Below are 13,912 nucleotides of genomic sequence, written 5' to 3'. Positions count from 1 at the left end.
TTAGGGGTGATGAAATTTTCTAAAACTGGATAGTGGAGTTGATTGCAAACTCTGTGAGCATATGGAAAACCACTGGATTATGCAATTTAAATTATATGAATTTCATTTCAATAATGTCATTAAAGAAATACCCTGACATGATTTTGTTGGAGACTGTATTAAGCATCAAAGTAATTTGTGAACATTTCTTATTTGTTTCACTCAATAACTTCGACAAGATTCATCCATTTTTGTCATAGTAATACAATTTCATTTCTTGCCACAGTGAATAGTATTCCATGTATGTATAGGCCACGTTTTTATGTCCATTCATCTCTCTCTTTTTTTAAGATTTATTTATTTTTTTATTTTTTATTTTTTATTTTTTTATTTCTCTCCCCTTCCTCCCCACCCTGGTTTTCTGTTCTCTGTGTCTATTTGCTGCATCTTCTTTGTCCGCTTCTGTTGTTGTCAGTGGCATGGGAATCTGTATTTCTTTTTGTTGCATCATCTTGTTGTGTCAGTTCTCCATGTGTGCAGCACCTTTCCTGGGCAGGCTGCACTTTCTTTCACGCTGGGCAGCTCTCCTTACGGGTGGCACTCTTTGCACGCAGTGCTCCCCTACGTGGGGGACACCCCTGCATGGCAGGGCACTCCTTGAGCGCATCAGCACAGCACATGCGCCAGCTCCACATGATGAAGGAGGCCCGGGGTTTGAACCACGGATCTCCCATGTGGTAGATGGACCCCCTAACCACTGGGCCAAAACCGCCGCCCCTCCATTCATCTCTTGATGGATATTTGGACTGCTTCCATTTTTTAGCAATTGTGAAAAGGCTATTCACTGTTTGCAAGTTTGATTCTGAATTGCAAAGATTAATTCCCCTTTCACTACTTGTTAGATTTTCCATTCAGTCTTGGCTACCACAACCTGACACATACAATGTGTTAAGACCTTATTTTTCTTGTCTTTGTCGTGGAACTCTTAGCAACAAATATTACCTGCTAAATTTTCTATCAGGCAAAAATCACATTTACCTCAACAGCTCAAGGTTCAAATAGAGCAAGGCTGTTCACATAGATTTGAATTATAGATTAAAGGCCAAAGAGAACTTGATATACAAAAATGAAAGTTTAAATAGCAGAAACAAAGCTCAATTTAAAAATTTTAAGTAAGTTGGAAAATCTTTAGACTAAATTATTCCACTTGCATCAATACAGAAAAGCTTTAAATTACTAGTGCCAATAGCGTATTACAATCAGAAAGACTCCTCAAAGAGAGAATGACCCCAAATGATCAGCTCCTAAGAAAAGTAGATGGAAGTGGATGTGGCAAGTGATAAGGCCTCTGCCTACCATACAGGGGTACCTAGGTTCAATTCTTGGGGCTTCTGGTGAAATAGAAGAAGAGAAAGTGTGCCTGTGCTGCAAACCAGTGCCCGCGTGGCGAGCCAAGTGCCGTCATGGAGAGTCTAGTGCACTCACAGTGAGCAAGAGTTTGCTTGAGTGCCTCTATGGCACATCAAGTGTCATAAGTGCCTACATGGTGGGCAGTGAGCCCACACAATGATCCAGTACCTGCTTGATGAGACAAGTGCCCCTGAGTGCCCAAGTGGTGAGCCAAGTGCCTGCATGAGTGCCCACATGGTGAGCTGAGTGCTTGTGCAGCAAGCCAAGTGCCCATACAGTGAGCCAGTGCCCACACAAGTGAGTCACGCAGCAAAATGATGACACAACAAAAGACATTTGACTGGGAGAGTAAGGGTGAAGCAGCAGAGACCAGGAACTGAGGGGGTGAAATTGACAACCTCTCCACATCAGGTCAGCAGGATTGAATCCTCATGAATCTTAGAGGAGAAAGGCAAGAAGAGAAGACAAAAAAGAGAGAAATAGATACAGAAGATCATATAGTGAATGGACACAGCAAAAAGAGCAGGGGGTGGGGGGACCCGGAGAAGAAAAATAAAATTTATAATAAAAAGTGGAAAAGCTCAGGGCTGCCTACACATGTTTCAGCAGCTTCAGTCATTCATTTCAGCAACTTATGTGATTCAACCCAGGATATTTTGATTTTTACACAAACTCAAATATGTTTAAAATTCAATAGAAATCTGTGTTACTTAGTCAAAATGGTACTGACACAAAATACCAGAAATCTGTTAGGCTTTATAAATGGTATTTTTGGGGGGTCGAAGTTTACAGTTACCAGGTCATAAAGCATAAGGTATTTCCCTCACTAAAATCTATTTTCACATGTTAAGGAAAGATGGCTGCCAACATCTGCAAGGGTTCAGGCTTCCTTTTCCCTTAAGACTACATGGTCCCAGCTTCTTCCAACATCACCTATAGTCTGGGATAAGTCTCTTCTCTCTAGGACTCATTTCTGTCGAGGCTCAGCTGCTCTCTTCTGTCCACAAAGTCAGCTGTAGACTATCAGCACTATTTCTTCTTCCCAGGGCCTCTGCCATGTCTATGAGCCAACTGTGTTCCTTTGTGTTCTTTTCCTGTGTGTTTACTTTCCAGGACTCCAATATCAAAACTCCAACTAATCTAATGCCTTATCATTTTATTTGTTAGTCACTGCTTACCAAGCAGACGCTTGATGTAGCCCAGGCAAAGCCTTATCATTATTCAATCAAGTAAGAGTGAAACCTCTGAATCCAATCCAATCTCATATGCCCTGAGGGACAGACAAGTCATATACATAATCCAATATCTAATTTTGGAATTCATAAACAATATCCAACTGCTACAGAGACTAACACCATTCCTCTAGGAGCTCTTTATAATGGGCCCTATTTATTTAAAAGACTTGAAGGCCAATTCCAACTCCAGGCCTATAGTATTGCAGCAGAAAGGAGATAAATTAATACTTCCTCCAGAACTTAACATTTTTTAAAAGGTTAGTAATATGGCCTTTAAATTTCTTAAAAAAACTGTACTTAAACAATTTTTTACTTTTTTTCTATGTATAGAGAACTTGTATGTAAAGTAGACGTTCCCACTAGAAATACAATTAAAGGTGTTAATGTTCTTTTATCACTTAGCAGACAAGGCACATGCATCCACAGAAGCAAAGGGAGCTTCTATTTTCAATTCAGGAAAATGTGTATCTTCAGGAACATCTATGAAAAATGATGATTTAGTCCTTTTCTTAAACTTCTTCTTTTCAGTGTAGTCAATAAACAGAGTCCATCAAAAACTTCTGTCCCACATTGTAAATGTGGAACCATAGTCTCCAATGAAGATCATGTGGTGAAAATCATGGTGCCAAGAACCAATGTAGAATGGGATGAGACTTAAAGGGTTGAGAGGAATATCATAACCACTATGGACATTAACAGTTTTTATCAACTACATGATTATCCATGCTCAAGGAAGAATTACATGGTAACAAAAGCATGGGTCCAATGAAAAATCCAAGTTTAAGAATTAGAGTTTTCCGAGGATATGATCCCATTCCAAATGGAGCCTCTAACTCATGATGAATTTTATAAATATGCTTATATATATTCTTCTGTGGGGTAAGAGCCCATGCAGGAAATAGTGCCAGGTGCCCTCAATCCCTGCACAGCAAACATATCTTGCCAGAAGCAAATACCATCTTGGCATTCTTTTCCAATTGCAAGGAAAACTGATACACTCTGTCAAGAATGAGTTTCACAAATCAAAGGCAGGTGGATAAGAAAGTGATTAAAGAAAGTGATTTAAAACATTTCCATTGGCCTTCCCATATTTCCAAAATATTCTTTTGAATTTTGCACTTTTTCAAAAATCCAGGTAAAAAGAACAAGAAATACAGGGCCTCATGAGCTATAATGGATCGATATCGCAATCTGGAACTTTGTATAATTACTCACCATGTATTTCCAAGCATATTTAAATAGTTCTTGCAGCAGATTCTCAGGGATAAAGGAACTGACATATTCCACAGCCAAATATTCTCAACTAAAGTTGCTGACATTTGTTGCCATTTCTCAAATCTCTTTAGATAGTCTTATGCTCCTGGACCTTTGTTGGAACACTGCAGCCCAAAGTGCTAGGGCCTTGGAACCTGTCTCCCCTGGTCAGAGTGTTTAATTTTGAGGAGGAGGTCCCGTTTATCTATTTTTTTCTTTTTTTCCTATTGCTTTGGGTGTAAGGTTTAAGAACCTACTACCAACCACAAGATCTTAAAGATGTTTCCCTACATTTTCTTCTAGGAGTTTTATGGTTGTTACTTTTTATGCTTAGGTCCTTCATCCATTTTGAGGTGATTTTTTTTTTTTTTTTTTTTTTTTATTAGCTGTGAGATCTTTCTTTTGGATATGGACATCCAGTTCACACAGGACCATTCGTTGAATCGACTGTTCTGGTCCAGCTGGAAGGGCTTGACAGCCTTGTAAAAAATCACTTAAACATAGATGTGAGGCTCTGTTTCTGAGTTCTTCTATCAGTTCCATTGGTCAATCCCTATTTTTATGCCAGTTCCATGCTGTTTTTACCACTGTACGTAAGTTATATGCTTTAAAGTCAGGAAATGAAAGTCTTCCAATATCGTTCTTCTTTTTCAAAGACACTTTTCCTTATTCAGGACCCCTTACCCTTCCAAATAATTTTGGTAATGAATTTTCCATTTCTGCAAAACAAGGTAGTTGGGCATTCTATTGGGATTGTGGTGAACCTGTAAATCAGTTTGGGTCGATTTGATGTATTAACAATAATTAGTCTTTCTGTCTATGAACATGGAATATCCTTCCATTTATTTAGGTCTTCTTTGGTTTCTCTTAGCAATGTTTTGTAGTTTTCTGAATATAGGACCTTAATGTCTTGGGTTAAGTTTATTTCCACATATTTTATTCTTTTAGTCAGTCTTCTAAATGGAATTTTTTTTCTGACTTCCTTCTCAGATTGCTCTTCTATAATATATGGAAGCATTAGTGATTTTTGCATATTAATTTTGTATCCTGCCACTTTGCTGAACTTGTCTATTAGTTCTATGAGATTTGTTGCAGATTTTTTATCATTTTATCTGAGAATCATAAAAGATTTACTTCTTCCTTTAATAATTGGGTGTCTTATTATTTCTTTTTCTTGTCTAATTTCTCTAGATAATACTTCTAACACAATACTGAATAAGAGTGGTGACAGTGGGCATCCTTGTCTTGTTCCTGATCTCAGTGGGAATGCTATCAGTCTTTCACTATCGAGTATAGTTTTGGGTTTTTCATATATGTGCTTTACCATGTTGAGAAAGCTTCTTTCTAATCCTATCTTATGGAGTGTTTCATCAAGAAAGGATTCTGTATTTTCCCATATAACCTTTTTGGGCACTTGAGAGGATCATGTAATTTTTCCTCAATTTATTAATGTGGTTTATTAAAATAATTTTTTTCTTGTGTTGAAGCACCCTTGCATACCTGGCATAAAAACACTTGAGTATAGTGTATGTATCTTTTCATGTGCCTTATTTATTTATTTTTTAAAAGATTTCCTATTTATGTATTTTCTCCCATTCCCCGCCCCCCTCCCCCATTTGTGTGCTCTCTGTGTCTATTCCTTGTGTGTTCTTCTGTGTCCACTTGTATTCTTGTGAGCCCCTCAGGAATCTGTGTCTCTTGTTGTTGCGTCATCTTGCTATGTCAGCTCTCCATGTGCGCGGTGCCACTCCTGGGCAGGCTGCACTTTTCTCACATGGGGCAGCTCTCCTTTTGGCACACTCTCCTGTGTGGGGGACACCCCTGCATGGCACAGCACTCATTGCGTGCATCAGCACTTCATGTGGGCCAGCTCATCACATGGGTCAGGAGGTCCTGGGTTCAAAACCTGTACTTCCCATGTGGTAGGCAGACGCTCTACCGTTGAGCCACATCCACTTCCCTTAATGTGCTTTAGGACTTAGTTTGTAGGTAAATTTGGTAAGGATTTTGTGTCTATTAGAGAAATATGTCTGTAATTTTCTTTTTTCATAGTATCTTCATCTGCTTTGGTATTATGGAGATAATGGCTTCACAGATTGAGTTTGGTAGCATTCTTTGCTGTTCAATTTAGGGAGAGCTTGAGCAAGATTGGTATTAGATCATCTTTGAATGATTGTTAGAATTAACCTGGGAATCCATCTCATCTTTGGCTTTTCATTTCTGGGAAGTTTTTGATGATTATTTCAGTCTCTTCACTTTGATTGGTTTGTTGAGGTCTTTATTTTTTTCTAGTGTCAGAGGTTGGTTTGTGTGCATAGTGGTCCACTAAAGGGTTGCTGATGCAAAGTGTCAGAAATCTATTGGCTTTTAGAAATGGTATTTATTTGGGATAAAAGCTTAAAGTCACAGGGCCGTAAAAAGCGCAATTCAAGGCTGTGCATTTTTTCAATTTCCTTTGGTATGGTCACAGTCCTAATGCACAGACCTTTCTTAGCTTTAAAACCTGTCCACCCAACCTCATGAAAATAATTTAGACTATGTATCCACTGCATCCCTTAATTATACTCTACTCTTTAACACTACTATGCTGCACTGGCAGTCAGATTTAAAGGTGCCAAGCAAACATCTTCTTTTTTTAAATTTATAACAACTTTATTCATAATCACCACAAACTGGAAATAACTGTAATTTTTATCAATTGCATAACATATAAATAAAATATTTACATTCATGTAATAGGATACTACTGAACAATAAATGGAACTAACTACTGATACACAGAACTACATGGATGAAACTCAAAAGTATTTTGCTAAGTGAAACAAGTCAGACATAAAAGGTTGTATGATTACTCTTTTTTTTTAGGAGGGAACAGGGATTGAGCCTGGAACCTCGTACATGGGAAGCAGGTATTCAACGACTGAACCACAACTGCCCTCTCTATGATTATGTTTATATGGCATTCTCAAAAACTCAAAACTATGATGATGAAGAACATGTCAGTGGTTTCCATGGGATGGGAGTGAGGGGATTGACTACAAAGAAGCATGAGGGAACTTTTTGGAGTGATGGAAATATTCTATATTTGATGGTAGTGGTGACTACATAACTGTGTACGTTGGTCAACACTCATAGAACTGTATACCTACAAAAGGCTGAATTTTATTATCTGTAAATGTGTTTGATTAATGCTTGAGTCATTCCAAAATAGTCAAACTCACCCTATTTGGAATGAGTCAGGCATTAATCAAACACAACCATACACAAATAAGTGACAAAAATAGTAGTAAATCTGTGCTATAATAGCTCTTATAGACAGACTGAATTGTTTGGAGTAGGAGCACCATTGGGGCAATTATACAACTTAATCAGATTAAAACCCAGGAAAAAACCTAAAAATTTCTTCACCTTTCTTTTCCAAAATCTCCTCTGTCAAGCCAAACTAACATATGATCCTTGCAAACCCTATTATTCTCCTCTTTGTGTTAATGTAATGTATGGCGGATTCCAAATATTGAGCATTCCCAATCACCCACACTGTTATTTCATCCCCCTCGGTCCCCTCAAAAGCAGTAACGCTTGCTAGTACAAGTTTTTATTTTCTTTGTGGTAATAATGCATAGCTAACCTTTCCCTTCTTACAGAGTGGGTGGAAACTTGCACTATAGCATCTATCATCCCAAATGCCACCATCCTAAAATCCAAAGACATGGCCTCCTCTGGACAGATACCTAACCTTGGCTCTTTTCTTGAAACCTCAGTTCAGCCTCAACAACTAGATGAATGGAAAAAAGGCACTTTTTAGGAAACCCAGAATTTGGATATCATGCCCATGATAATCCAATCCTAGAAAACCCCAGCCTAGGACATGGCAGCTTTGCAGTCTGTTCTGGTTGAGGGTATTCCAGTGTTAGAGTGAGCAATCCTGACTATCTCCCTCTAATTGCAATTATCTTGGAATGCCACCACACAGGCCATAAACAATCAACACTTAGAAATTAATAGCTTGGCATTGGTAGTCATACAAAATAGAAGAGCACTGGATGTCCTCACTGCTGTCACAGGAAGCACTTGTGCAATGACAAATTAAACCTGTTGTTTCTATATTAACAGAACAGGACAGGTGGAAGAAAATCTCAAAATTTAAGGAAACCATGGAAATCATTGTAAAAGCCCAAAACAAGAGCTATAGAAATAATCATGGTTATCCTCATTTCTCTCTTACTTTTCCTCATACCTAAAATTAATCATTTTACCCATTTTAACACCGCTACTAAAAATATTACTTCTTCTTTTTTGTCATTCCTCTTATAGCTTCTTGTCTGGTTCATATAGTGAACTATACAGTCAACAATTAAGTAATACATAAATGGCATCTTCCTGCTGCATGAACAGCAGTACCAACCCCTGTAGGACCAAAAGACAAAATGCACCAGGCATGATGGAAGGGAACCTCTCTCCAACCCCAAAGAGAAGGAAGTAGCCAGATGAGTTGATGCCTCAAATCCCCTGACCCTCGTGTCCAGTCCAACACTCGACACCCCCAGTTCCCCAGGTCCCTCATCACACACACACACACACACACACACACATCAAAGAGAGTTTCCCTGTTGAAAGGTTCACAATATATGATTAACAGACTGTGACACAAGTAAAGGTAACACCCATCCAGGGACCACATGACTGATGGAGCAAACCATAGCCTATGTGCATAAATGCAAACAACCATCTCCTCACAAGAACAAAGGAACCACATCACACAAAACATGGTGAGATAAGTATCTCCACTCCCTCCTGACCCAAGTTTAGACAGCCCCTCTTATATTCCCAGAATTCATCATTTTCTAGTCCACTAACCCATTAACCATACATGGGACAGAATTTGCTTTTTCTAACAGTCATTGGCCCTGAGCTCTTCTCAGTCTCTAACCCCACCACATAGACTAACAATTCCCCCCTCCTTTTGTAATACTGTATAAATTCCTAACATTCCTTCCATGGTTGGGCTGAAGTCTATCCTTCAGGCCCCCTCCACCAGGAGAACTTTTCAATAAATGTCTTGCCTACCATCATAGACTCCATGTCCCAATGAGAGCCATTTCCCTCTAACATGTGGACTATGGTTTAGGTGCTAGTTGAGCACTGAATCTCAGCAGCATTGTAACACCTACACTCCAGTTCATTGTACTCACCCAGAACAACTAATAAAATGACAATGATGTACAATGGACATCTCAAAAAACAGAGGATCTTCAACTGCAAGGAAGATGTCTCCATCCATTTGACCCATGGGATCTAAGCACCCTTTCAATAACACACAGAGTGTACATCACCATCCCCAAATCCTAAAGATAGAGGAATGAACAAACAGAAGTGTAGGAATGCAACTTGGACTAGAGTAGACTTTTTACTATATTAGCAATGGATGGTCTTGTAACACTGATAAAAAGGCAGAGGTCCCCAGAGATTCTGAGGGAAGGGAGAGGGTGAAACATTGGGTGTTCGAATTGTTCTTCATGACATTGCAATGATGGATACAGGCCATTTCACATTTTGTTGAAATGAATAAAAATGTGCTGTGCAAAGTGCAAACTCTAATGTAACTGTTGACCATGGTGAGTAGCAATGCTTCAGTGTGTGCTCATCAAGTCCAACAAATGTGCCTTACTAGAGAAAGATGTTGTTGATGGGGAAAAGTGTCAGAGGGGAGGGGTGGTCTGTATGGGAATCCCCCTATATTTGGATGTATCATTTATGTACTCTAAAGCTTCTTTAAAAATAAAATAAAATGGGCATCCCCGGGACTCCATGGGGGCGTGCCCTGGGCTGCAGCTCCAGGGACCCATAGAGCCTGGCAAGGCCCGGCGCTGCACAGATGCCTGTGCTTCCGTGGCCCGTGCTCACCCTCCTGCTCCTGGTGGCCACCCTGACCTGCCAAGGGGAGGCCCAGACCTCTGACTGGAGGGCCACCCTTAAGATCATCCGGAACGACGTGCACAAGATAGACACGTCCCTGAATGCCGCCTTGGACCTCATTGGAGTCAAGGATGGGCTCTGTCCTTACAAGTGCAGTGACGGATCTAAGTCATCCCCACATTACAGTTATAAATCCCGAATGGATGTCGGTCCCCGATGTTTGGTTTTCATCTTAACTCTGACATCCCTTCCCTGACAAAGTGCTGCAACCAACCTGACAGGTGCTGTGAGACCTGTGGCAAAAGCAAGAATGACTGTGGTGTGGAGTTCCAGTACTGCCTCTCCAAGATCTGCTGAAATGTGCAGAAAACACTAGGACTAGCTCAGCGTGTTCAAGTGTGTGAAACAACAGTGGAGCTCTTGTCAGTGTTACATGTTTAGGCTGTAACCATACCTGGAGAGCCAAACAGCCACATGCCGGTGTCGTTATGAAGAAAAAACTGATCTCTAAAAAAGATGCTGACAGCTGGTTAAAGCAAATAAGAACAGAAAAACAAACTTTGACAAAGAATTAAACGTTTCTACAGCTTTAAGCTGCCTTATTTTGTGACAGGATTACTTTAAGACCTTACAAGACTTAATATTTTGACATAAAACCTCAACCTAAAGAAAAGAAAAAATGACGGAGGAGGCAGGGAGCTCATGCTTTCCCTCTCAGGTGTCTTCCTGGGTGAAGCTCCTTACTGTGCCAAGTGATCTTAACCATCCCAGAAAGGGGTATGTGTTAAGAGGGAAAACTTTTTAAAGGAGGGTCTGCAACTCAGGGTTTGCAACTGTATTTACTAAGTAGTTCAAATGATGAAGATCATTATAAGGTATGTCCAACATTACCTTATTTGGAAATACAGGAAAATCCTCTTCGATTTTTGTTTACTGAGGAATTTTAAAATACTTATACAGAATTTGGCTTATTTTTTTCTCTATTATAATTGCACATCATATGCTATTCCTTTATAACATGTTAGGCATATGACTTTATCCTGTTTCTTTTAATGACAGGGCTAGTTGCATAGACCAGGTTTCCATATGTGTTTCTCTTGGAAACTTGGAACCATCAGCTGGTAACCTCTTAAGAAGCAAAACCAGGACATTTATGTATTACATAATATGCATAGAAGGTGATGTAAACAAGATTCAGAAGTATAACCACTCTCATTTTATGAACCACTCATATGACAGATGTCATATCTTGCTGTAATCTTTGCCTAAATTGACTACAACTTTTAATGAAACAAACGAAAAGTTATTTAACATAATACACTTCAGAACCTTATATACGATTATGTTTGGTGTTTATTCCCTCGTACCTATTCCAGATTTTGGGATATTTTGATCCATTAGTGGTTTTAGCAAAAATTATTCTTGATATTGTTGCTATAATTTTTAACTGTGGATTCGAAAGGGATGGATACAAAAGGGCAAGATACAAAGAACTACCTTTTATAGTAAGTCTCTTATTTATTTTGACAATTATTAAAAGATGTTTAAGGGTCGGGGCGCATGGAGGGGTGCGAAGAGCGCTCGCCCACCCTTGGGAACCCCGTGTCCCACCCGCGCAGCGTGAACTTAACCAACAACAAGAAACTAGAATAAGAAGAAAAAAGTGACAAAGAGAATATATAACACCTATGCAAAAATAACAGCTAATTAACCTCCAAGAGCAGACAAAGAAGCTAAGGAACTGATTAAATCCGTCAAGATAAAGAGATGACCAGAAAGCAACAAAAATCTACAAACCAAACCAGTAATCAGGAAAACATGGCTGAATCCAACCAACAAACCAATAATCACGAAGGGGAGCAAAACTTGGCACAAGCAATGAAAGATCTCAGAACATTTATCACCGCCAAATTTGACGAAGTAATGAAAGAGGTTAACAACATGAAGACATCACTTGGAGGGGAAATTGCAGACATACGAAAAAACATAACAGATATGATGGGAATGAACACCACAGTTCAAGAAATCAAAAATACACTTGCAGCAAATATCAGCAGACTAGAAGAGACAGAGCAGAGAATTAGTGATGTGGAAGACAGTACATCAGAAATCAAACAGATAGTAGAAGGGGTCAATAAGAAGATAGAAAAAATCCAAGTAGGACTTAGGGACCTGAATGACAATGCAAAACGCTCAAACATACGTATTATAGGCATTCCAGAAGGTGAAGAGAAGGGAAAGGGGTCAGAAGGAGTGTTGCAGGAAATAATGGCTGAAATCTTCCCAAATCTACTGAAAGAGACAAATGTACATATCCAAGAAGCACAGCGCACTCCACTAGTCATAAAACCCAACAGGCCCAACCCAAGACATATACTTGTCAAATTATCCAATACTCAAGACAAAGAGAAAATCCTAAAAGCAGCAAGAGAAAAGAAAACCATCACATACAAGGGAAGCTCAATTAGATTAAGTGCTGATTTCTCATCTGAAACCATGGAGGCAAGAAGGCAGTGGTATGATATAGTCAAGGTACTAAAGGAAAAAAATTTCCAACCAAGAATACTCTATCCAGCTAAACTAGCATTCAAACATGATGGAGAGTTCAAAATATTCGCAGACAAACAGAAACTGAAAGAGTATACCAACAAGAAACCTCCCCTTCAAGAAATTCTAAAGGGAGTTCTGCAGGAAGAAAGGAAAAAACAGGAAAGGCAGAGTTGGAGGAGAGTATAAGACCAACAACAACAACAAAAAAGACAAAAAATATATATATACAAACAAAATATGACAAACACAAATCCAGTCAAAATATGGCTAACACAAATAATTCCTTGATAGTAATAACACTGAATGTCAACGGATTAAACTCACCTATCAAAAGATTCAGACTGGGACATTGGATAAGGAAATATGACCCATCCATATGCTGTCTACAAGAGACACATCTTAGACCCAGAGACGCATGGAGATTGAAAGTGAATGGCTGGAAAACAATCATACAAGCTAACAATAACCAAAAAAAGGCAGGAGTAGCTATATTAATATCAGACAAAATAGACTTTAAATGTGAAACAATTGTGAGAGACAAAGAAGGATACTACATTTTAGTGAAAGGGAAAATCTGTCAAGAAGATCAAACAATCATAAATATTTATGCCCCTAACAAGGGTGCCTCTAAATATGTCGGGCAAATGCTGGAAAAACTAAGTGAAACAATAGATACATCTACAATTATAGTGGGGGATTTTAATACACCACTATCAACTCTGGACAGAACATCTCAAAAGACAATCACCAAAGAAACAAAACATCTGAACAGTATATTAGAGGAGCTGGATCTAATAGATATATATAGATCTCTACACCCAAACACAGCAGGATATACATTTTTCTCAAGCGCACATGGATCATTCTCCAAGATAGATCATATGCTAGGCCACAAAGAAAGGCTGAACGAATTCAGAAAGATAGAAATCATACAAAACATTATATCTGACCACAGTGGAGTCAAGCTGGAGATTTGCAAGGGACAGAAGCCCAGATTTCACACCACAATTTGGAAATTAAACAGCACACTCTTAGAAAAACAGTGGGTCAAAGAGGAAATCTCAAAAGAAATCAATGACTACCTTGAAACAAATGATAATGATAACACAACATACCAAAGTTTATGGGATGCAGCAAAAGCAGTACTGAGAGGGAAGTTTATAGCCATAAATTCATATATCAAAAAAGAAGAAAGAGCAAAAATTGAAGAACTAACTGCACATTTGAAGGAATTAGAAAAACAACAACAAAGTAACCCAACAGGAAGAAGAAGGAAGGAAATAACAAAGATAAGAGCAGAACTAAATGAAATAGAAAATAAGAAAGCACTTGAACAGATAAACAAGACCAAGAGCTGGTTTTTTGAGAAAATTAACAAAATTGACAAACCTTTAGCGACACTAACAAAGAAAAAAAGAGAGAAGATGCAAATACACAAAATAAGAAATGAGAAAGGCGATATCACCACTGACCCCACAGAAATAAAGACTATCATAAGAGGATATTTTGAAAAACTATATTCCAACAAAAATGACAATCTAGAGGAAATGGACAAATTCCTAGAAACA

General features: G+C 38.8%; 2 pseudogenes; one reads left to right on the top strand and one right to left on the bottom strand.

The window, feature by feature from the left end:
* Positions 1-3,174: 3,174 nt before the first annotated feature.
* Positions 3,175-5,205, bottom strand: LOC105745468 (methylsterol monooxygenase 1 pseudogene; annotated as a pseudogene).
* A 4,548-nt stretch (positions 5,206-9,753) lies between these two features.
* On the top strand, positions 9,754-10,305 carry LOC101425141 (group XIIA secretory phospholipase A2 pseudogene; annotated as a pseudogene).
* Positions 10,306-13,912: the final 3,607 nt, after the last annotated feature.

This window comes from Dasypus novemcinctus, chromosome 20, assembly GCF_030445035.2.
Source record: "Dasypus novemcinctus isolate mDasNov1 chromosome 20, mDasNov1.1.hap2, whole genome shotgun sequence".
NCBI classification, from domain to species: Eukaryota; Metazoa; Chordata; class Mammalia; order Cingulata; family Dasypodidae; genus Dasypus; species Dasypus novemcinctus.
The sequence above is the reverse complement of the archived record's forward strand: the minus strand, read 5'-3'. Positions and strand labels throughout refer to the sequence as shown.